Genomic DNA, 25,478 nt, shown 5'->3' with positions numbered 1-25,478 from the left:
TTTTTGTAGGATTTCTAGTTGTGAATTTATTTTGGCATTTTGTTCCTCCATTATTTTCCTGAATTCTTCCGTTTTTTGACTGTATTTTCCATGAATTGGTCTGCCTTTTTATGAATTTGTCTATTTTTTCCTCATTTTTGACTACTTTTTTTGCTTCAACTCTTGGATAGCTCTGAATATTAGAGATTTGAATTCCCTATCAGGTAGTTCTCATGCCTTTTCTTCTACTGAAAAGTCATCTGGTGTTTTATTTTGGACGCCTACTGGAACCATTCTGTCCTATTTCCTTATATATTTTGATATTGTCTGCTGTCTTCGGGATATTCCATAGTTATTTTCTTCATTTATTGACTATGGATTTGTTTATTTCATCCTGTTTTTTTTGTTTGTTTGTTTGATTGTTTGTTTCTTTGTTTGGTTTTGTTTGGTTATGTCTGAGCAGATGGGCTGCATGTTCTTTGTTGTTTGTTCATCTGTGAGCATACTTTTCACCTTCTAATGCAATGGGCAGGGCCAGTCACTCAGCTATGGTGCAGCAGGGCAGGCCCAGCTGAAGGGGAGGGGTTGGGATGGGTTATCTGTAGCAAGTAAAAGGGCCAATAGGGCAAGCCAGGAGTCAGTGCAGGGCCATGCCTGTGCTTCTCAGGGGTGTGATGTTCAGCACACAGTGTAGGTAGGCAGGAAGGAGGGGGGAGGTTGTGATGTGTGGAGCTAAGATTGGTATGGGAAAGAACAGAGAAACAGGAGCCAAAAACAAACAAACAAACAAAAAGAACCAAACAAAGATTGTTAAGGGAGCTTGTAGTTGGAGAGGAGAGATGAGAAAACAAGAAATGGAGAAAAACAAAAGGGAGTAAAAAAGAAAAGGAAAAAAAAAAACAGAGAAAAAATGAATAGAAATTAGAGAAAGAAAAGCAAAGTCCCCAGGGATCCCACTGGTGTGGCTGCAAAGACTGGGAATGTAGCTCCCAGGCCAGGCAGTACAGCCTGGCTAGAAGGGGCTCCCAAGCCATGAAAGGAAAAAGAAAACAAACAAACAAAACAAAAAAAGGAAATGCCCCTGGGGATCCCATCAGCATGGCTGCACAGACCAGGGAAGTGGCTCTCAAGCTGGGCAGTGCAGCCCAGTTAGAAGGGGCTCCCAAGCCTTAAAAGGAAAAAGAAAACTAACAAGTGAACAAAATAAAACAAAACAACAACCAAAAAAAGGTCCCAGGGATCCTACCAATGTTGCAGCCTAGTCCAGAGAAGCAGTTCTCCAGCCGAGTGGCACTTCACAGCCTTTGAAGAAGAAGTAAAGCCGGCACACAGAGCCAGGTGTTTGAGAGAAAGGAGGGGGAGGTGGCGAGAGGCAGGGAGGAAACCGAAAGAAGCCAGAAAAAGCAACATCAGCAACAAACAAACGGCACTGACAGAGCTGGCCAATGTGGGTGAGGCAAATCCAGGCAGCATGAGGTCAGAACCACTGCCTCTCAGCCAAGAGACTGTGGCTGGTGGCAAATGGTGGAGGTAGAGTGGGGGAGGGAGAAGGATGGGGGGAGAAATTGTATATCACTGGTTACCAGCTGTTCTGTCTCCTGCTGGAAACTCTGTGAAACTGCTTTTCTGTACTCCCTGTCCACTGATCTCCAATGTGAGCAGGGTGAATTCAAATGGCACAGACCCTGCCCTTCCTGGCCAGCTGAGCAACTGCAGCCAGCTAGGAAGCTGCAGAGCCTGAGTAGGGGGAAGAAAGATGGGGGGTGAGAAAGCATATATTGCTGGTTATCGGGTGCTCTGTCTCTTGCTGGGAGTTCCATGAAGCTGCTTTCCCACACTCCCTGTCCACCAATCTCCAACAGAAGTCCAAGATGGTGAATCCATGCTGTGTTAGCTGATAGGGGCCCTCCACACATATCTCTCCTTGCTCTGTGTTCTCTGACAGTTTCTTATTCCATTTGGTGATTGGCTGAGTCCTTTTATCTTTTCATTTGACATTTAGGGTTCCAGGATTGATGTTTGTCCCTGTTTTACTTAGTTTTTCAGGTCTTTGCTGTGGAGGGACAGCATGGTGCTTCTGTCTATAGCACCATGTTGGCTTCCTTGTTTTCTTTACGTTGAGGTGTAATCCATACTGAAGCCTGTAGTCTTTGGCCTTCATCAGTAAGTGCTTCAAGTCTTCTTCACTTTCAGCAAGGAAGATTGGGTCATTTACATATCACAAGTCGTTAATGAGTCTTCCTCCAATCCTGATACCTTGTTCTTCTTTGTATAGTCCTGCTTCTCAGATTTTTTGCTCAGCATACAGATTGAATAAGTATGATGAAATGATACAACCCCAACACACAACTTTCCTGATTTTAAACCACACAGTGTCCTCTTGCTCTGTTCGAACAACTGCCTCTCGGTCTAAGTACAGGTTCAGCACGAGCACAATCAAGTGTTCTAGAATTCCCATACTTTGCAATGTTATCCTTAATTTGTAATGATCCACATTGTCAAATGCCTTTGCATCATCAATAAAATACAGGTAATCTTTCTGGTATTCTCTGCTTTTTAGCCAAGATCCATCTGACATCAACAATGATAGCCCTTGTTTCATGTCCTCTTCTGAATCCAGCTTGAATTTCTGGCATTTCCCTATCAATGTACTGTTGCAACAATTTTTTAATTACCTTCAGCAAAATTTTACTTGCATGTGATATTAATGATATTGTTCAATAATTTCCACATTCTGTTGGACCCTACGAGATACCCCATCTATGGTGCTGCTCAACCCAGGAGCAACACTAGGGAGGTGCGGGGAGTTCAGATGGCACCGGGTGACACTGCCAGAGGGGGTGACACCAAATAATTTCTATAAAATTTTTGTGCAGCTTTTCAGCAGAAATTTATTATTTTTTTTATAAAAATATCCCTGTAGTTATTTATAACAAAAAATTTTTTTTCATAAACCCAGCTTACATATACAAATATACCTACAAGGTTAAAACTCTATGCTAATTTACTTTTTGGGCCTTCTAATGCACTCCAGTTGGAGCTGTCATTAATACCCAATTACAACGACACATGCTGTTGTTTTCATTGCTGCTGGTATTTCTACAGTTGCTGATTTTGTCAAAATTTCTGGTGTTTTAGCTACAATATTGTGGTAATTAGCATGAGGGGGGATGACACCATGAGTTACTGCACTAGGTAACACCAACCCTAGTGATGCCACTGGCTCAACCTACCCCTCAGAGTCCTTGTAAGGGTTGAAAAAGATAAAACATAAATGAAGCCCTGCTGTAAATTGTAAAGTGCTAATGACGTACTCCAGTCAAGGTTTCCTCCGCATCTGAAGATGGACCATTACAGAATACCACTGATCGTGTGGCATCGATGTACTAACAGTGGAAATACATATTGCATATATTACAGCCCTTGATTTTTCGGTAATTTGTTATTGTGACCCTCTGGCAAGCCTCAGATGGCATTATATTACTTGGATTAGATTATTTTGCTCACTTTATGTGATGCTGTAACTTCTTATGGCATATTTTAGGTATCATTAACCAAAATTCCACACTAGTGTTACAGTTGGACGTAAGGCAGACTTGAATTATTAAGTGCTGAAGGTAAGCTTCTAGATGAATTTCCATTATATACACTGAGAGCAGATGTTGTTGGTGACCTGCTCATATTCACTCTGTCTTTGCCAGTTCCGTTCACACTGTCCACCTTCCAACTGTGAGCAAGCTTGTCCCTTTGTCTGAGGCTTCCCTCTCACCCTTGGGCAGATAGATACACCAGTTACTCAGAGAGTTAAGGAATAGACTCCCAGCTCCTGAGGTGGAAAAAATTCTGGGGAGTGGTCTACATAGACTCCCAAAGTTTTCATAGCCTAATTATGCTCTAGTTGTCCACTGTGGTAACTGGCTTGCTGATGTATCTCATACTGGTTTCCTTCCCTCCGTACTTCATTCCCTCATTCAATGTTCCCTGAGGGCACCTCCCAAATAAACTTCTTGCACTCACATCCTCGTCTTAGGGTCTGCATCTGGGAGAACCCAAATGAAAACATACATCAAGACACGTGAGTATGGGAATCCTTACTTGACAGGAAAAGTAGATTCCAGGCATTTGATTTTAAAATACACTCAGTGATTGTTTGAAGTTATTTCTGTGTGCGTTGTCATTTTCTATGTTTCTAACGAAATTATTGCTCGCCTAACTGAGGGATCAAACATGATCTGCCACCAGAGAAAGATAAAACACAAGTAATGATACCCAGATGTATATTTCACAAAATCCTGTCCTGAAGATAGATAATGCTATTAGAACCTTGTTTTTAGGTGCCATCAAGTCAGTTCTAGCTTATAACTGTATGTACAACAGAATGAAACACTGTCTTGTCCTGTGCCATCCTCACAATTGTTCTTATACTTGAGCCTATTGTGGCAGCCACTGTGTCAATCCATCTTATGGAAGGTCTTACTCTTTCTTTGCTGACCCTCTACTTTACCAAACATAATGTCCTCCAGGAAAGGGTCCCTCCTGATAACATGTCCAAAATGTGTGTATCTAATGAGCATTCTGGCTGTACTTCTTCCAAGATAGATTTGTTCATTCTTTTGACAGTCCACAGTATATTCAGTATTCTCCACCAATACCATAATTCAAAGGCATCAACTCTTCTTCAGTCTACCTTATTCATTGTCCAGCTTTCACATGCATATGAGGCAATTGAAAATAACATGGCTTGGGTCAGGAGCATCTTAGTCCTCAAAGGGACATCTTTGCTTTTTAACACTAAAGAGTTTTTTTGGTTTTGTTTTTCTTTGTCCAGTGCAATACATCATTTGATTTCTTGACTGCTGCTTCCATGGGTGTTGATTGTGGATCCAAATAAAACAAAATCCTTGACAACTTCGATATTTTCTCCATTTATTGTGATGTTGTTTACTGGTTCAGTTGTGAGGATTTTTGTTTCCTTTATGTTGAGGTGTAATCCATACTGAAGGCTATAGTCTTTGACCTTCATCAGAAAGTGCTTCAAGTCCTCTTTGCTTTCAGCAAGCAAAGTTATGTCATCTGTATATCAAGGGTTGTTAATGAGTCTTCCTCCAATTCTGATGCCGCGTTCGTTATACAGTCCAGGTTTCAGATTATTTCCTGATTTTAAAGCTCACAGTGTCTCCTTTAGAACTAGAACGTAGAACCTACAATTAGTATGTTTATCAGTAAAAGACACACGAGGGTGTGGTGAATTTCCATGTTTGAAGGCAAAAGAAAAGAATATGTTCAATATGCATTCACTTAAGCACTATTCAAAAAGAAATTTTTTTTTAATACTGAGAACTGAGTTCATTTCTATTATAACTAAGGTATTATTAAAATAAGCTGAATAGATCATTTCATTTAGGCTCATAAGAAATAATGGCTTTTTAAAATTTTGCGAGCATTTTGAAAGAATAATTTGGTTGCATACCATTTAGCAGGGCTGTATCCAAGTATCATACATTAATGTCTAGCTGTATTGGTTTTATTTTACAATCTAACTAAAATTTGCTTAAAACTTAACCCTGCCTCAGGGCCTTTGCACTTGCTTCTCTCTCTATCTGGAGCACATATCTCTGCATGGCTGCCTCTTTCTTACTATTTGTGTGGTGGAAAGGCTGTCTTCATCCACTATCTGTCCAAAATAGTCACCAGTCACATGTGTCTACTGAGCACTTGAAATGTGTCCAAATTGATATGTGCCATAAATATAAAATATGCACTGGATTTTGAAGACCTAATATGAAGAAAAGAATGCAAAACGTCTCATGAATTATTTTTATATAGATTACATGTTGAAATTCTATTTTGGATATATTGAGTTAAATATGTATTATTCTAATTAATTTCACCTGCTTCTTTTTTCTTAATATTACTACCAGAAAATTTAAAATTACATATGTTACTGACATTTGTGGCCTGTATTATATTTCTATTGTTTAGTGCTGATAAAATAATCCCCCACACCCACCCCGGCCCCCTGCTTTATTGTCCTCAGAGCACTTTATCACTCTGGAATTACACAAGTAAATGATAAGCCGTTACTTGTATATTGTCTATCTGGCTATCTGAACAGAAGCTCCAGGGCCCCTTGGGTCAAGCTCACCTTACCCAGTGTCTGGCACTTGCGCTGTTGTCGGCGCCGTGGGCCTGGTTCCAGCTCCTAGTGACCTCACGTATAACAGGACAGAACGTTGCCCAGTCCTGTGCCATCTTCGTGATCACTGGTATCTTTGAGCCCATTTTTGTGGCTATTGTGTCAATCTCATTGAGGGTTTCCTTCATTTTCGCTGACCCTCTACCAGGAGTCCCTGCGTGGCACAAACAGTTCAAGCCTGACCTACTAACCCAAAGACTGGCTGTTGAAACACACCCAGAGGCACTTTAGAAGAAAGACCTCACCATCTGCTTCCAAAAGGTCGCAGCCATGACGCAGTTTGACTCTGAAACACATGGAGTCACCAGGACTCAGAATCGGCTCAACAGCAACTGATTTGTTTGTTTGTTTTCTACTTTACCAAAAAAGATGTCCCTGTCTAGCAATTAGTCTTCCCTGACCAAACTCACTGCTGTTGAGTCAATTTCCGACTCATAGCGACCCTATGGGACAGGGTAGAATTGCCCCTTAGGTTTTCCAAGGCTGTAAATCTTTACAGAAGCAGACTGTCACATCTTTTTTCCCTCAAAGTGGCTGTTGGGTTAGAACTACCAACCTTTTGGTTAGCAGCTGAGCACTTAACCACTGTGCCCTCAGGGCTCCTCCCTGACCATACTAGAGTTAAAAGCAAACATTATGAAATGAACAAATAAAGGAATGAGTGGACTATGGACTTCTTTCCTGAGAGCTTCACTATCAGTTGTGACTCAACAACATTCGAGTTTCTTGAGGGTTAATGAGCTAGACTAGATTCCCCTGGAGGAAGCTCCAGGAGGGGCAGTTCCACAAAAGAAACAAAAGTGCTCGCTGGCCATTACTTAGTTATATTTTATGACTTTCTTTATAACATCACTGTCAGAAAGGTAAGACCATTTGGTTCATCTGGTAAGAATGACCAAGCCACCAAACTAACACAGATATAACTGACCAGACGATTTGCAGGCTATTAGAAAGCTAATGAGTCCGTAACTAAGATGTCTGACTGGGATCAAAAAGACTCTTGAACTGACCTTCTGTTAAGCGAACAGTCATTACAACAATCAAGAAACTAAACGTGCTGCATTGGGCAAGAAAAAAAAAAAAAAATTGCTGGCCTCTGAGTCCCATAACTGACATCAAATGGCTCACAGTGTTATGTAAGTGATATAATTAGGCTCCATAGTTGACAGCCTTATTAAGAGGAATGGGAGAGTTCACACTCCACTCACTATTATTTTCAGATTTGCCTGTTCAGAGACTAAGACTTTGCCCTGACATTTTGCTCACCAGATTGGCTCTGTCTGGTACAGAAAGCCAGGAGCCTGGTGTTCAGCAACCACAGTAAGTTATGCAAAAAATCAAGATTTCCATATTAAAGGAGCAGAGAAGGTGTATAGTTTTGAACTCATGTCCAAAGATTCTGTGTTCAAATTTTATAGCCAATAATTTACAAAAAATTTTAAACAATTGTTTCAGCCTTTCCTGTTTCTGCTTCTAGGACTCTGATCTGGGTTTTCAGTGAACAGTTGCTGATTATAACTGAGGCAGAGTTCTAAGCCCCTCTGGGGAAGTACAAAGAAAGGGAAAGGGATGGAGTCGGTCTTCGAAAAGCTGCCAGGATAGTGTCCGGTTTCTACGAATTTACAATCAAGCCGCTGATTTCACTTCAGTTTCAGTGATTCTGCCTCTCCTGAGAGTGGTCTGCCCTGCAGATTAACTCCTTCAACCAGCTTATGTGGACTTCACACTTCCCATGCACACCAGCCCTGAGCCCGGGTTCAGGATCAGTTACGCCCTGAGCCCGGGTTCAGGACCAGTCACACCTGCATGGCTTTAACTAGCAGAAATAGAATTCAGTTAGTGAGCATGTGAACTTGTCCTTCAGAGAGCATTTCGAACTGAAGTTTCTCTTTTCAAAATGATTCAGAATAGATAAGGCAGCAACTTTCTCCTTGTACACATACAATGTCAGTTGATTTTCCAAAGCTCAAACCTCATAGATCATTTAAAAATAAACTTCCAGAAGGCACTGTGGCTACTTCGTTGACTTTCTGTGTCTGCTTTCTTCATCTCCAAAATCAAGCTAACACCGCCAGTCCGAGATATAACCTGCAGACATGAACAGAGAGTAACTCAAAATTGTCAATGCCAAATGTGATCAGCACCATAATCTGTGTTAAGTAAATGGGTCTTCCCTTGAACACTGTCGGGTACTGGACATTTACCACTTGGAGAAGCATCTGTCCCTTTAAATTTAAATTCTCCTAGACCAGAGAACCTATTCTGGAGTCCCCTCTATTGCAATTAGTACTAAATATGTTCTTGGAATTTGGTCAACTCCATGACTAAATAATAAACCTCAACATCACGAGAACCATTGCTATAAACCACTAAATCACCTTCTAGCAAAAGCTTCTCTCTCTCTGGGCTATCCGGATACCAACGCCCAAGGAAGGAAGTGGTGGGAGCATAGTCCCCGAGCCTGGAGAAAATTTAAAACTTGTTTATGGTTATTTTATCATCAGCCCACTTGACTTAATTCATCTACACCCAGTTTGTCGGTTAGAAAAAAAATGAAAACACTAATAGAGTCACCAAAGAAGGAAAATGACATTTGACACTTGAGTTAAATGTCCGTCTAATCTGGATTATGTTACCCAGGGCAGCTCCACCTCCACTCTGCAGGGAGAGGAGCTAGCTTCATTAGCCATAATGATAATTACACGCATTTTCAAAGAGGCTTTTATCCCCAAGGCTTGAAGTGCTCTATAAACATTAATTAATTTAAACTCTAGGTAGTCCAGTGCCAATACGTCTTTTGTAAAGAAGAATAAACAGAGGTCCACAGGAGTTAAGTGGTTTCACCAGGATCATTCAACCAGGCAGCAACATTGCTGTGAGCAAAATTGAGTCTGAATCACCGCCTCCAACGCCAACCTAAGGCTTGGGGAGGCTGAGCAGGAGAGAGGGAAGGGAAGAGGATGTACGCCTAAGTGGGGGAAAGTGAGGCAATGGTTGCATCGCGACCACAGTAAGAGGTGAGGAGTGCAGCCCCGTTGATAAAATGAATCTCAGCTTGCAGAAGATAAACTGGCCTCCCATTTTTTTAAGGGAGCATTTCAAAAGCACCTGCTTCGCTATGCATGGAGATCACCGAAGGAATCTTGTTAGAGTGCAAAGCCTGATTCTGCAGGTCTGAGGTGGGACCGAAGAATCTTCATTTCTAACGTGCTCCCAGGGGCCGTGAGGGTGCTGGCCCACCAACCAGGCTGTGTGATAATTGCCCGTGCTGTTTTACTTGATTGTTAATTTCTTTCTTTACCTAATGCTGTACCACTTGGATTTTTTTCAGTACCAGTTTAGTTACTTCGTGCTGCTATAACAGCAATACCACAAATGGGTGCTGGTTTTAAAGAACAAAAATGTGTTGTCTCACAGTTCTGGAGGCTGGAAGTCCAAATCAGGGTCTCAGCCTTGCTGATTCCATCTTTGAGCTTCTCTTCTAGTTCCTGGTGTCTGCCAGAGATCCTCGGCTTTCCGTGGTGTTCCTTGCTGTCTGTCCTCCCCCTATGTCTCTTCTGGTCTTTTTAAACTCAGAAGTGGTAGGTTTAGGAGCCACCCTACACTGGTGTGACCTCATTAACATCGCACAAGAGGACCTCCTATTTCCAAACAGGGTCATATTTATGGGTACAGGAGTTAGAATTTCAAGACATATTTTAGAGGGAGACAATTCAATCCATAACAGTACCTAAGTTTTTTTTTTTTTTTTTATCATTTCCCCCCTTTTAAATGAATGTGCAATATTTATAGAGCGAAGCCCATAGATCCTAAATAGGTTATTGTATAAATCTTAAACAAATGCACGCACCTGTGAAATCTACAACCCTATTTATCAAGATAAAGGTCATTTCCATCACCCCAGAAAGTTCACAGGCCACATGCTGGGTAGCCAGGTTATAGAATATATCTGTACAAGATCAAAGCCAAATAGCAGCATGATTTGGTGAACATCTAATGTGTGAGGCATATTACTTTGCTATGCCTTTTAAGTTAAGAAGATGAAATCATCATAAAATCCACTCATTTCAGTGTGACCTTTGGAATTTGGAGGCAGAGCTGCAAGAACAGTGCGCTGCAAACACCAGGCTGGAATCTAGGTCACCTGCCCTTTGCTCCTAGCATGAAGAGACTGCCAGGCCTTTGAGTCAATCTGCCTCGGTGCTTCCTACAAAATGTGCAAAGTGAATTTCAGTTAACGATACCTATTACTCAGTATTAGTAATTTTTGTGTTTCTAGGCCTTTCCGTAAAGAGGAAGCACTACATGGAGGAAAATTTGAGTGAGGAAAAGAACATGTTTAAGCTGATAAGAAACCCTGGGATGGTGTTTAAACAACCCTAAACCACAGAGATAAAAAGGAAGACATTTACTCAGTCATTCAGAGTGTTTTTTATTCCTGTATGAGGGTAAACATCTGAATATTTGGTAACATTTGTGTAATTAACTTACCTTTTTTTTTTCCAATTTTTAATCATGACCAATTGAATTTAGCAAATTTAATGAGGGCAGTCCTGTCTATAAAACAGGTTGCAAGGTTCCTCAGGGATGCAGAGTTAGATGGGGCTGAGAGTCTGCTCTGGAAAATTTATCATCAAATCAACATTCAACAAGGTAAGAGCCTTTAGGGAGACGTGGACAGAGTAGGAGAAAGGTTCAATAAGAGCCAAATCCACTGGGAAGACCAGAGGAAGTCCTTGGAGGAAGCTGCCTTTGAGAGGGCACCTCGCTGTGACCAGCAGGGGTGGGGCAGCAGGTATTTCAGGCAAAAGGAAATGGAAAATTAAAGGCATGAAAGTGGAAAAAAAAAACGGATGGAAGTGTTGGGAAATAAATGCTCGCTATAACATCAAAAAAGAAAAAGCAAAGTGAGTGTATAGTTTCATTTGAAACTAGTAGTTATAACAGAATGTAACTCTGGGCTTATAGAAGTCTTCACGTGTGACTGAGCTTTCTTCACTCATTCAGTAAATATTACTGAGTGCCCACCATGTGCTAGGCACTGTGCTGGGCTTTGGGTGTGCTCTGATGAATCATGGCAGACATAGCCCCTCAGCTCATGGAGCTCGCAGTCTAGTTGGGAAACCAGACAAAAGGCATGTAAATAAACATGGCGGCCCTATCTACAATGGAACAAAATGCTGCCCAGTCTTGTGCCATTCTGTGAGTGGTTGCAGAGAGTACCACTGTGATCCACAGGGTTTTCACTGACTTGTTTTTGGACGTAGATCACAAGGCCTTTCTTCCTAGTCCATCTTAGTCTGGAAGCTCTGCTGAAACCTGTTCAATGTCATAGCAACATGCATGCCACCACTGACAGATGGGTCATGGTGGCTTCGTGTGAGCCACATTGGCCAGGAATCAAGCCCAGGTCTCCCACATGGAAGGTGAGAATTCTACCACTGAACCCCCAGTGCCCCCACAAACAAATAAAACATACTTACAAACGATGACAAATTCAATAATCAAAGACATCCAGACCTGTGATGAAGAATATGGGGGATTTTATATGGGATGATCAAGGAAGAGCTTTCTGAGGAGGTGGTCTTCCAACTAATACCTGAAGGACAAAAAGGAGCCAGGCTTTTAGGAATCGGGGAACGTGGAGATGATCCAAACTGGGACACCGCTTGTGCAAAGGCAGCGTGTTCCAAAAACTGTCAGAAGAACAATGAGCCTGGAGTTTAGCAAGCAGGGGAGAATAGCTGCAGATGAGGTAGGGTAAACAGGCAAAGACCAGGCCATCGTAGAGCTTTCTAGGACGTGATGAGGACTTTGCATTTTATTCTAGGGGTGCAAATGGTTAACACACTCGGCTGCTAACCAAAGGGTTGGAAGTTCATCCACCAAGAGGCACCTTGGAGAAAAGGCCTGGCAATCTAGTTTTGAAAAATCAGCTGTTGAAAACCGTGTGAGCACAGTTCTACTCTGACACATGTGGGGTCACCATGAGTCAGAATCAACTCAATTGCAACTGGTTTAGAGGGATAGTGATGGGTCAGTGGTAGAATTCTTGCCTTCCACGCAGGAGACTTGGGTTCGATCTCCAGTCAATGTATCTCACGCACGGCCACCACCTGTCTGTCAGTGGTGGCATGTGTGTTGCTAGGATGCTGAGCAGGTTTCAGCAGGGCTTTCAGACTAAGACGGACTAGGAAGAAAGGCCTGGTCATCTACTTCCAAAAATCAGCCAGCAAAAATCCTATGAATCACAACAGTCCAATATGCAGTCAATCCTGGGAATGGCACAGGACTGGACAACGTTTTTGTTCTGTTGTGCATGGGGTCACCACGAGTAGATGTCAACTAACAAGAATAACACAACGCATAAGGGTGGAAAAGTTTTAAACCAGTGAGTGACGTGATCTGATTTGCATGTTAAAAGATCATTCCTACCACTACAGAGAGAAGTGGATTGGAGAAGGGCGAGAACACACAGGGGAAGGCCAAGGAGAAGGACGGCTGTTGCAGAAGCCTGGTGGGAGATGATAGAGGCCTGATGAGGGGGCTGCCACTGGCGATGAGCAGTGGGTATAGATAGAATCAGCAGATCCTGCTGATGGATAGGCTGTGGAGGGCAGCAGGCAAAGGAGAAATCTGAGTGACTGAAGAATGGTGGTACTATTTGCTAAGAGGAGAAAGGCAGAAGCTAGTGGGATTAATGATTACCTAAGGGGGAAAATCAAGACCTCAGATGTAAATATGCTAAAGTTTGAAAGGCCTGTAAATCCCAGTTTAACACATTCACCTTCTGGGAATCCACCTACAAATTGCTTATATCCATGATTTTTTAAATGAACCTGAGTTTACATCCCAGCAGAAACCGTGTTTCCTACTTGTATGGGGCCCAGTAAGGACCAATGTCCTTACTGCCTACTAGATCCAAGGTCCCTTTCTCTACCTGCCAAATTCAGGATGTCTCAGGCTACTGCCGTCCCTCCGAATGATTGACTGAAGAGGTTTTATTTAACTCACTGTCATTTTGGATTTTCCATGCCATAAAAAAAACAAAAAATAGTTGCTGTTCAGTCAGCTCCAACTCATGCAGCCTGATGTGTGCCGAGTAGAACTGCTCCGGAGGCTTTTAGATGCAAATTGCCAGGCCTTTCTTCTGAGGCACCTCTGGATGGGTATGAACCACCCACCTTTCTGTTAGTAGCTGAGCACTTAACCTTCTAGGGGTGCAAATGGTTAACACACTCGGCTGCTAACCAAAGGGTTGGATGTTCATCCACCAAGAGGCACCTTGGAGAAAAGGCCTGGCAATCTAGTTTTGAAAAATCTAGATTAGTTGGAAGACCACCACCCAGGAATTCCTCCATGCCATAGCTACCTGGATCAGCACAAATCTTTAAACACTGAAAGCAAATTTTAAAAGAAAGAAATGTAACACCCAATTACTATAAGAATTATTAAAATGTGATCAATATGCTACCAAAAGTTAAATATTTAAATGTTTATGTACAAAGACGGGTAAAGAAAAGAAGAATACGTGTGGGTTTTTACTCTGGGCCATTGGAAATATCACAAATGTGGGCTCAGTTTTCCCTTATGTAATAATCGGCAAAACTTAAAAATGAAGAAATATTGGGGATGAAGCAATAAAAAATTGGGGGCTCCCATAGACGGCAAACTCTTAGAAGTCATGCCTCTCCATTTCTCAGGCTAGCACAGACCAGTGGTGTGCTAGTAAACATTTAACAACTAGCTGGGGAGGGAGAGGAGCCCTGACTTGTAATTTTGCAGCTTTCCATGGTGTGAATACTCCCTCCGTGGCCAATACATGACAACATTGGACGTGGAGTTGGGAAGAGATGTGCAAAAGCACATCATTATGTAGTATTTCCACTATATAGACACAATGGATTGAATAAGTCCAAGAGCATGCCTGTTAAAAAATACAGCAAATAATTAGGAAGTGATATGTTTTGAGTATTTATTACTTTTGCTGTTACTATAACTTATTTAATTGTGAGTTTATGTGATTTAACTCTTAACACATGGCTCAGAAAATTCCTGGAAATCTAACATTAAGCTGACACAAACAGTATGACCCGCTCTAGCACCGGGATGGTTCCCTGTGACACACAATAGGTGCCAATGAATGTGTTGAATGGGCTTCCTTGGCCTCCCTGAGCTAATGAAAATATCTGTTTTATCATTCAAATTCTAGAAAAGTTTCTATCTTACCAGGGCATTCGTTGGTAAGCAGTTTCTGAGCACTAACTACATGCTCAGTAAGAGGCACCAGGGCTTGGAGAATATAACTAATGTATTGAATGTTGCCATGTGACAGTCACTGTTCTAGATCCTTTATTATTAATTGAATTAACGCATACAAACCCATATAAATAGCTACTGTTATGTATTATCCCCATTTTATGACAGATATTGGAGCACAGAGGTTAATAATTCGATAACAGCACCCTGTCTTCTAAAACTAAGATAAATAAATCAGAATGAAGTAGTATCTCTGTCCTCAGCAATTTCACGAAGGTACATGTATAGGAATAGATACAGCTATCTATTTCATATGCTCAACGTCCCTGCATCAAACTGGAGGATCTTTTTCAAACATTGGGAAGGTTTTGCATTTTCAACTGCCTCTGTGCACTTGAAATAGTAGTCTATTTTAATAAAATGTGCCCTTATGAATTAAAAGGGAGACAAATTAAATAATGACATGACAAAAGCATTTGATTCTGCCAGCATGGTCGGTCGTTGCATTTTTCATTAGCAGTGATTTAACATTCATTTTTTAATAGCAATTACCTATTTGTCTCCGTGCCACAACTTGTAGAGATTTAAGTCTAATAATAGTTTGTACGCCTATAAAAATCACAAGCTCTGTTAAATGGAAAACAAAGGAGGTCATTTGTAATGTCAAACCATCTTTTCCTAAACTTCAGGGCAGGGATGGGACGTGGGGAATTGAGAGCAAGAAACGCAAAACCTGTAAGGATAAATCCACCTATTAAAACAATTCCTGACCCAACTCTTTAACACCATTTTGAAACTACAATAAATGTGCCCCTCCGAGGGAGACGGTGTTTGTCCAAGTGCTTGTCACATTGGCTCACACCAAAAACAGTTTTGCAAATCATTTCACATAAAATTTAACATCCTAAGGTTTCTCAGGATCCTCATGAATATAATAACCCAAATAATATTACTAAAGCATCTGTATGTTTAAAGACAGACTTAATCAGACTTTTGAGTACTGATTGGTTTTAGATTTCCACGGTTTTATTTTAATTTTGAGATTTCTTAGCTCCAGTCCTGAAACAACCTAATTGCTTTTGCAACAGAACCCCGCACGTTTGAAGGAAATAATGACAGCGACTCCTCAGAGGGCTGCATTGTTCTGGCTGCCAGAGCCACTTTTGTTCACTTATTTTATATCAAGAGCTCACAATTTTCCTCTCCCGTTCCCAGCCTCCCTCACTGGAGCTTTGAAGGGTCCATTTTGTCTACCTTTGTAACAGAATTCTTCCCCTGGGCATGGAAATTTTGCTGGGGCCTCCTTTAATAATTTTAATGGGGTGTTGTGCAAAAAGATATTTATTTGATGTGGAGCGAGGTGTGAGGGGAATGTCTTTTTAATCATATTTTCTTCCCAGTTGAATTAAATCCACTTTAGATTTGGAATGAGGTACCTAGAATTTTAAGACAGAACGTTGTTGTTGTTAGGTGCCGTCAGGCTGGTTCCGACTCATGGTGACCCTGTGCACAACAGAACGAAACACTGCCCGGTCCTGTGCCATCCTTACAGTCGTTGTTATGTTTGAGCTCACTGTTGCAACCGCTGTGTCAATCCACCTCGTTAAGGGTCTTCCTCTTTTCCGCTGACCCTGTACTTTGCCAAGCATGATGTCCCTTCTCCAGGGACTGATCCCTCCTGACAACATGTCCAGAGTATGTAAGATGCAGTCTTGCCATCCTTGCTTCTGAGGTGCATTCTGGTCCCACTTCTTCCAAGACAGATTTGTTTGTTCTTTTGGCAGCCCATGGTATATTCAATATTCTTCACCAACACCACAATTCAAAGGCGTCAACTCTTCTTTGGTCTTCCTTATTCATTGTCCAGCTTTCACATGGATATGTTGCAATTAAAAATACCATGGCTTGGGTCAGGCACACCTTGGTCTTCAAGGTGACATCTTTGAATAGGGCCCAAGATAACTGTTTAGAAAGCAGTTGGGACACCTTCGCCCTCCAGGGTCACAACTGCCAGCCCTTTCTGACTGGAGGGTGGAGCCATGGTAAAGACGGATGGCAGACAGCTGGGGCAGTAGAGAGCACAGGGGCTCTGGACCCCACCAGGCCCCAGGCTCCCCTCCAAGAGGGAGCTCTCAGGCTGTGTGAGCAGACCCTGTTAGGGACCTATGTCGCCTCCTACAAAAAAATTTCCTGCACAAGTCTCCACTTGGTGGAGTTGCCTTGGTGCCTCAGTTTTCTAGAAAGATCTAGTACTGAACTTCGGAAACATAAATCATGTCAAATGGCTCTCTTGCCTATGACCTTTCACCGTCTTTCTGTCTCTCTTCAGATAAATCTGAACCACCACCGGAATCTAGCCTGCGCACACTTCCCCAGGTGCACCCCCATGGGCTCATTTCTGTGCCGTAGACATGAAGAGCCCCTGGGTGGCACAAACGGTTAACTTACTTGGCTGCTAACTGAAAGACTGGAGGGTCAAGTCCACCCAAAGGCACTTAGGAAGAAAGCCCGTGATTTACTTTTGAAAAATCATCTGTTGAAAACCCTACAGATCGCAGTTCTGCTCTGTAACAAATGGGGTCACCACGAGTCAGAATCGACTTGATAACAACTGGTCTTTGGTTAGACATGCCAAACCCTTTTCTACCTCTAGGACCGTTTTTATAATTACTGAATATTTTGCCAGGAACCCTTTTGCCCCAGTTGTTCTTCCACAAATTCAGGTCTCTGTTCATATGTCACCTCCTCAGGGATAACTCCCCTCACCCTCTCTGCCTTATCGTTGGTGGGGGAATAGGAAAGTGAGAGTGGGAGGGCAGGAGTCAAAACATGAGCAGGTTACCACTGAGAAACTGTGGCTCAATCCCACTGGGATTATAGGACATGCCTCAACTATAACACACTATATCCACCAACTCCTGTCTGTCAGGGCCTCTCCCAGGGCATCAGTCCCTGTTTAAAGGTGGGCATAATTCTGTGGCCAGAGAATGCCCTCAGGCAGTGTCACCAGTGGTTGAAGGAGGAAGTCCTTGGGTCTATCAGTGAGTGTCTAGGGGATACAGGACACTGGTAGTGTCTGTTAAAAACTATTTTGTAATCCTGAGGGGAGCTGGTCCTGCAATTCCTGGTGGACTAAATACATGGACAGCATTCCTGGAAACATAACCAGTCTAGGACTTGGCCATCTTGGATTCAAGCCCCAGCTTCTCTTCTAGCTCACTGTGCACATTTGGGGGGTTTTCCTTCTCTGGGGCTCACTTTTCTTGACTGTAAAATGGGGATTGGGATCACAGCAGTGTGTCCAAAGTGTGGTATATGTACCACAGGTGGTATAGCGGATAATTTTAGATAATAAATGGATGAATGTGTCTTAATTTTAAGGGTTACGTATTTTTAATAATCAGGGTAACTCTAAATGCTGAAATAAATATCCCTCAAAATCTCAGGGGCTTAACACAGTAAATGTTTATTTCTCGCTTAATGACAGTCCAGTGTGGGTTGGTGGGTGGAAGAGGATCATAGGGAAGGAGGCCTCTGATCCACAAGGTCATTCAAAAACCGAGGTTCCTTCCCTCTGCTGACTGTCATTTTTAAGAACCCTGGAGTCCTAAACTGTATTCTTTGTATCCATCCAGTAGACAAAGAAAGGGAGAGGGGAGGATAGTGTAAGAGATTACAGTCTAGAAATGACTATATCAGTACCACTGGAAAAAACCAAACCTATTGCTGTCAGGATCAATTCCAACCCATAGTGACCCTATAGGACAGAGTAGAATGGCCCCATAGGGTTTCCAAGGAGTGGCTGATGGATTTGAACTGCCAACCTTTTGATCAGCAGCTGAAATCCTAACCATTGCACCATCAGGGCTCCATTCTACTGGGCCAGAATTCAGTCACACGGCCCCACCTAGCTGGGAAACATAATCTTCCTGTGTGCCTAAGGAAAAAAAAAAAAAATGAGGTTTGGTGAATGCACACACAGAATGATCACTGCCACAATATGAGTGTGTGCGTGTATATATATATATATACGCACACACATATAGATACAGCCTCACATATAGACATAGAGACAAACATAGATATAGCTTTGAAAAATACAACTAGCACATCAAACTTATGTTTTCATGGACATTATTGCTCGAATGTGAGTAGGTAGAAATTTGATCAAAATAATTGATTTAAATTTATGTCAGAGAAAACAATAAGTGGAGAGGTTGTACAGTTGTGGCAAAATTGTGAAGACAGGATATGAATGGTCTTCCAAAGGTAAGATTTTATATAGAAATGGTTTATCCAAGTTTCATGTTGGTAAATGTGAACCTGAGTCATGGACATACAAATCAGCTCATTTTCCTGGAAATTTCAGGCATCTGTTAACTAGTTCTTGGATAATGCTGCATAGCAATCACCCTGAAACTCAGTGGCTTAAAACAGTAATCACTTATTCACATTTGCAGAGCAGTGGTGGTTGGCGAGCTGGGCTGGGCTTAGCTGGCCTTGGCCTCAGGCTGCAGACTGGGTACAGGTCTGCACAAGTTCCAAGCCTAGGCTTAAGAGGCCTCACAAGCATCACTCTCTCAGACCTTATCACCATTTTGAGAACAAGCCCAAACTAGCCTGCTGGAGAATAAGACTGCATGGAACAGAGCTGAGTAGTCCCAGCTGAGATGATCCTAGATGAACCAGCCCCCAACCTGCCTGCCACCTGACCATAGATGCATGAATGAGACCAGCTCAGAACAGTCAGTCACCATCCAGATTGGCAAAACCAACCAACCAACTGATGGACTTGTGAAAAATAAAAAATCGTTATTGGCTTAAGCCACTAAATTTTGAGGTATTTTGGTATGCAGCCGTGGTTACCGATATAGGTGGAATGTACTTGCCCAGTCTCCCCTTTTCAGCACATTGATGTTGGACTTGACCATATGAATTGCTTTAGCCAATGTAATGCAAGTGGATATGAGATGAGCTGAAGCTTTAAATGTGTTTGTGTGGCTGGGAGAAGCCTCTCGGAGCTTCAGCTCTCCACCAGGTGGTGGTGGTTTCTTCAGCTTGGGTCCTGAAATGCAAACATAATGAGCAGAACTGGAACTGATCTGAAACCCACAGTCCATCTGGACCAGCAAAAATTAGCCAAACCGCAGTAGACCTGAAGATAAGTGAGTGTAAATTAAAATGTGTGTTGTGGTAATCCACTGAGTTTTTTTGTTTTTGTTAAGCAGCAGTATCCTAGAAGAAACCTGACTAACACACGTATCAAGTTAATATACTATGGGATCCATATTCTCTTCATAAACTAGCAACATCCTTGAAAACATAAAGCAATTGTTTATCGACTGTAAAATAACTGGATTGTAGTAGAAAAATTTATAAAATAAAGAATTTTATTATGAATTAGTTTTGGAAATTGAATTCATGGAGCAACATCTTCAATTATGTCGGCTTTTGAAATCCAATTTCAAATACATAATGCTGAAGTTCAGGGAGAAATACAGGGTTCTAGTCCTGACTCCCCAGCTGATTTCTTATCCTTTGACAAATCTAAACCTTATTAGCATTATCTGAAATAGTCTTCCTTTTATCTAGCTCAGAAGAATACTATAACAGAAAAATAACAGGCTATTAGAAGAAAGATGCTGTTTAACTCAAAATGGTATTTTTTTTTAGAATGTTTAAGATTACTGTATCCTCAGGAACTTTTTAGAAATGAAGACAAAAGCTGGCTACAAAGATGACTTACAACAATATTTTTATTCTTTTTTATTGGGGCAAAACTTACATATACTAAAGCACACAAATCCAAAGCGTGCGACTCAATTTTTACATACGTGTGTGTACGTGTATGTATGTATGTATGTTAGAGCTAGGTCCCTGAGTGGAGCAAATGGTTTGTGCTTATCTCTGGACCTAAAGGTTGGTGGTTAGAACCCACACAGCAGTACAACAGGAGAAAGCCTGACAATCTGCTACGGTAAAGATTACAGCCAAGAAAACCCAAGAGCAATTCTACCCTGTGACACATGGGTCGTTTATGAGTCAAAACCAACTCGACAGCAATGACTTTTGTTTGTTATATATATACTACCACCAAGATCAAGATACAGAATACTTCAAGTGCCCTGAAGGCTTCCCTCCCAAAGGCCACTCTTCAGATCTCTCATTACCTTGGTTGGGTAATTTGTCTGTTCTTGAATTTCATACAAACGGAATTACACAGAATGTATTATTAGCTATTTTCCCATTAAACATGTTTGTTAGATTCATCCACATTGTCACATGAGGCAGCCATTAGTTCCTTTCCATTGATGATTAGTATTCCATTGTAGAGATATATAAAAATATGTTTACCCATTCGAAAATTGATACACACTTCGATTGTTCCCAGCTGTGGGCGATTAGGAATAAAGCCACTATGAATGATCTGACATGTCTTTTTATTGATATAAACACTTATTTTGTTGGGTATGTACCTCTTAATGGTATTTTAATTTAAGATTTTTGTATAACATAATTATCCAAAAATAGAGGTTTGGCTAAATAAATTATGATACATGAGAGAATATGCTGCAGCCACTGAAAAGTTTTGCTTTAGAGAATTTTTAATGTATATTTATTATGGTTTCAATTACATCCCCAAACTATGTAAAAATGTCTCATATATGTATAAGCTACACATATGTATGTGTGTGTGTGTGAAGACAAAACCTGTCTACAAAGGTGTCTTACAATCATATTATCATTCTTGTTTATTGAGGCAAAACTTACATATACTAAAGTGCACAAATCTGATTTATGACTCGATTTTTATGTACGTGTGTGTGTGTGTGTGTGTATATATGTACATATGCATGCATATGGAGCCTTGGTGGCACAGTGGCTAAGAGCTATGGCTGCTAAACAATACGTCAGCAGTTCAAATTCACCAGTGGCTCCTTGTAAACTTTATGGGGCCATTCTACTCTGTCCTACAGAGTTGCTAGGAGTCGGAATCAACTCCATGACAGCGGGTTTGGTTTATATATATATGTGTGTGTGTGCTTGTAATATATTTTTGTGTGGGAGCCCTAGCGGCGTAGTGGTTAAGAGCTCGGCTGCTAACCAAAAAGTCAGCAGTTTGAATCCACCAGCCACTCCTTGGAAACCCTGTGGGGCAGTTCTACTCTGTCCTATAGGGTCACTGTGAGTGGAAATTAACTCAACAGCAACAGGTATTTTTTTTTTTTTAATGCTTTAGATGAAGGTTTACAGAGCAAATTAGTTTCTCATTAAACAATACACATATTGATTCGTGACACTTGTTGACAGGTCCAGTTTTTTTGTTTATGTGTGTGCGTATAAACAGAAAAGAACTGTATCAGAAGGTTACAGTGATCAGCTCTAGGTGGCAGGTTTATGAAGAATTTCAATTTTATTTTTCCTAATTTTCCATATTTTCAACAGTAAAAAATATTACTTTTATAATCAGAAAACACTTAATAAAAAAGAAGATAAAAAGTAACAATGAAAATGTCTATTCACTAGCAAAATCTTATATTACAAAGCACATTTTTGCGATGCTTACTTTTATTTACTCTATTTATTTAACATGGACAATATATAAAATCTTACCCCTCAGTATACCAGCTAATGAGTCAGGACTGCTATGGTCAGGCCAAGCAGACATAGTCCTACTTGGCTCAGCCTAGACTATTTTCATGATTCAAGTTTCTCCTTAATATTATCATTTTCCAGTTTTTAAAATATCCAGGGAAAGTAACCATTCTAAAGCAAGGAGAGGAGAGGGAGCAAGGACAAAGACAACATCTGAGCGCTTAACTGAAAAAATAGAAGTACTGGGTGAATCTCAAAAATTAATGTCAGTACAAGTACCTAGAAAATATTAGACAGCCTGATACACCTATGCATTATTTTGCAGAAAGGGGTCTGAGGAGGTTCAGTGGTAGAATTCTTGTCTTCTTTGAGGGAGTCCCGGGTTTAATTCCCAGTCAATACACCTCAAATGCAGCCACGACTTGCTGTCAGTGGAGGCCTGCATGCTGCTGTGAAACTGAACAGGTTTCAGTGGACCTTCCAGACTAAGAAGGACTAGAAAGAAAGGTCTGGTGAGCTACTTCCAAAAATCTCCCAAAGAAAACCCTGTGGATTATATGCATGGTCCGATGCACAACTGATCATGGGAATGGTGCAGGAACTGGCAGCATTTTGTCGTGTATGGAGTTATCATGGGTTGAGTCAACTCAACGGCCACTAATAACACCAACAATGTTGTAGAAATAAAGCTTTTTATGGTAACATACAGGTTTGCCACACATTTTGAACATAACCTAATTTTTCCTCTTTACTCTTCAGTTTATAGTCAATGTTTTATTTAAAATGTTACCTCCTAAGAATGCTAGAGTGTTCCTTAGAAGCAAGGATGGGAGACTTCGTCACTTACTTTGGACATGTTATCAGGAGGGAAGGATATCATGCTTAGTAGAGAGAGCAAAAAAGAGGGATATCCTCAAGGAGATGAATTGGCATGGCGGCTGCAACACTGGGCGCACACATATGGCGAGGATGGTGCAGGACTGGGCAATGCTTCATTCTGTTATACATGGAGTTGCTGTGTGTCATAGCCGACACAACAGCATCTAACAAGAAGGAGAATGTAACCATTGCTTTATGCTGCATCATCTTCATAATCTTAGTTAAACCCATATTCTCATGTAATTTACTGCCAGCACTCATCTGAAAGCCTCAATGAAAGTCAAATAAGCTTAGGCAGGAATCTGAGAAACAGAAAATCCTGAAGCACCAAATATTTCCTTTTAGAATTTCTCTAGCTCACAGACTGGCAAACTCCCCGCGGGCCAAATCCAGCCCACTGTCTATTTTTGTATGGGCTTACAAGCTCAGAACGGTTTTTCCATTTTTAAATGGTCACATTTTAAATGGTTGTATAATCACATACATAATAGCCTTGATTTTTTTTCTTCTTGGCCCACAAAACTGAAAATTCTTACTATCTGGCCCTTTAGAGAAAAAAATTGCTGACTCCAGTACTAGCTCATTCATGACACTATAGGCTTTTGTTCACATATTGGTGAAAATAAGTGCTATTGTGACAGAGATTATCTGTATGGAAATGGCACCGTGCATTCAACATACCCAAGACACCCTAGTGGCATAGTGGTTAAGAGCTCAGCTACTAACCAAAAGGTTGGCAGTTTGAATCCACCAGGAGCTCCTTGGAAACCCTATGGGACAGCACTACGCTGTCCTATAGGGTTGCTGTGAGTTGGAATCAACTTGACGGCAACAGGTTTGGTTTGGTTTTTTATTCAACATATCCATTTTATTTTTCTCATAGGCATACAGGAACTTTTCCAGTCTTGCTTATAATTGAGGCGGGTCACGCTACTGAAGTCTGGCCAGTGGAATGTGGCGTAGCACATAAGCTTCCTGAACAATCTTCTGTGCTTTTTCTCTTCCCTTATACATTGGTTGAAGTTTCTAGAAAATGCATAGTCATTAAATAGACGAAGCCCAGGCCCCTTAATCAAACCTTTTAACACCAAAGTGGACTGTGGCATAAGCAAGAAATAAACTTTTACTGTATTAGGCCATTGAGTTTTAGGGTTTTTTTGTTACAGCAGCTGGTGCTACTTTTGCTGACTAATACAAGTATAACCTTTTTTTTTTTTAATATTGCTGTGCCTGATCTACTTTCACATGTTGTTTACAACCACACACATACAAAAGTGTAAGAACAGTTTATCCTCCAAATTTTGGAGGATAGTAAAGAATAAAAACATCTCTTTAAAGCATTATTTTGCTCTTAGGGCCCCAACAAATAAAACCTTTATCCAAAACATTACTTTTTATTTGTCATTTATTACAGATAAGACCCTACAGTTATTTACTGAACTAGACTTTCAGAACAAATTTAGACACCAGGTAAATAAAGGAAAATCCCGACCTTTATAAAATAACATCCACCGCAAATGTGAGCTCCAAAATGTGTAAACAGCTCTCTCATGCTTATTCTTCCACATGGATAGTTCTCATCTAACTTTCATCATTTTGTTTAGAGTTTACCAAGTGAGAAACTTCAGGTTTCAGTTTAGACACATCTGGCTCACAAATGAGGCACGATGCCCTCAGTCATTGTGAAATCCTCAGCCACAAGCATTGATGGTGTGATCTTGTGTTTATTACTGAAATCATTAGAACCAATCTGTCACAAAGCCATTCTGAATGGAGACATCTCTGATGTGGCATTTTAGGGGGGTCAGTTTGATCTTCCTCTGCTGGGGAACTGCTGTAAAGAAAGTCATTTATAAATCAAATTAACCAGTTTCAGCTCTCTTTCAGCTACAACCTCTCCTGAGCTGTTGAAAAGATTATTTCAAGCACTTTTTAGTTGTTAAAAAAAGAAAAAAAGAGTTAACATTTCCAGCCTGTTGTTTTTTTTATTTGACTGAGCTTTTTTTTTTTAACTTCCCTGAGACTGCCACAGGAGCCCCAGTGGTGCAGTGGTTAATCGCTTGACTGCTAACGGACAGGTTGGGGGTTCAACCCACCAGCCTCTTCAGGTTGGGGGTTCAACCCACCAGCCTCTTCGCCGGAGAATGATGTGGCAGTCTGCCTCTGTAAAAATTACAGCCTTGGGAACCCGATGGGGCAGTTTTACTCTGTCCTATAGGGTCACTATGAGTTGCAATCAACTTGTTAGCAATGGGTTTGGTGTTTTCTGTTTGCTTGTTTGTTTAAGCCTGCCACATCTTTCTCCCATGGAGTGGCTGGCGTGTTCAAAACATTCTTTAGCAGCCTAGTGCTTAACCACTGCACCACCAGGGCTCCTCACGGTATATTTAGTTTTTTAAATCAAAAAACAGAATGTGCCATAAAGCTAAGGTATTTATTATTCTGAAATCACTAAAGGCAATTTTGATTTATAACAAATTTATTTCTCCTTTGTCTTACACCAGCTCTGGCTTGCTACCAAAAAAGAGGAATTTGAGGCTAAACAATTAAGAATGAATTGGTGATGGCT

This window comes from Loxodonta africana, chromosome 24, assembly GCF_030014295.1.
Source record: "Loxodonta africana isolate mLoxAfr1 chromosome 24, mLoxAfr1.hap2, whole genome shotgun sequence".
NCBI classification, from domain to species: Eukaryota; Metazoa; Chordata; class Mammalia; order Proboscidea; family Elephantidae; genus Loxodonta; species Loxodonta africana.
The sequence above is the reverse complement of the archived record's forward strand: the minus strand, read 5'-3'. Positions refer to the sequence as shown.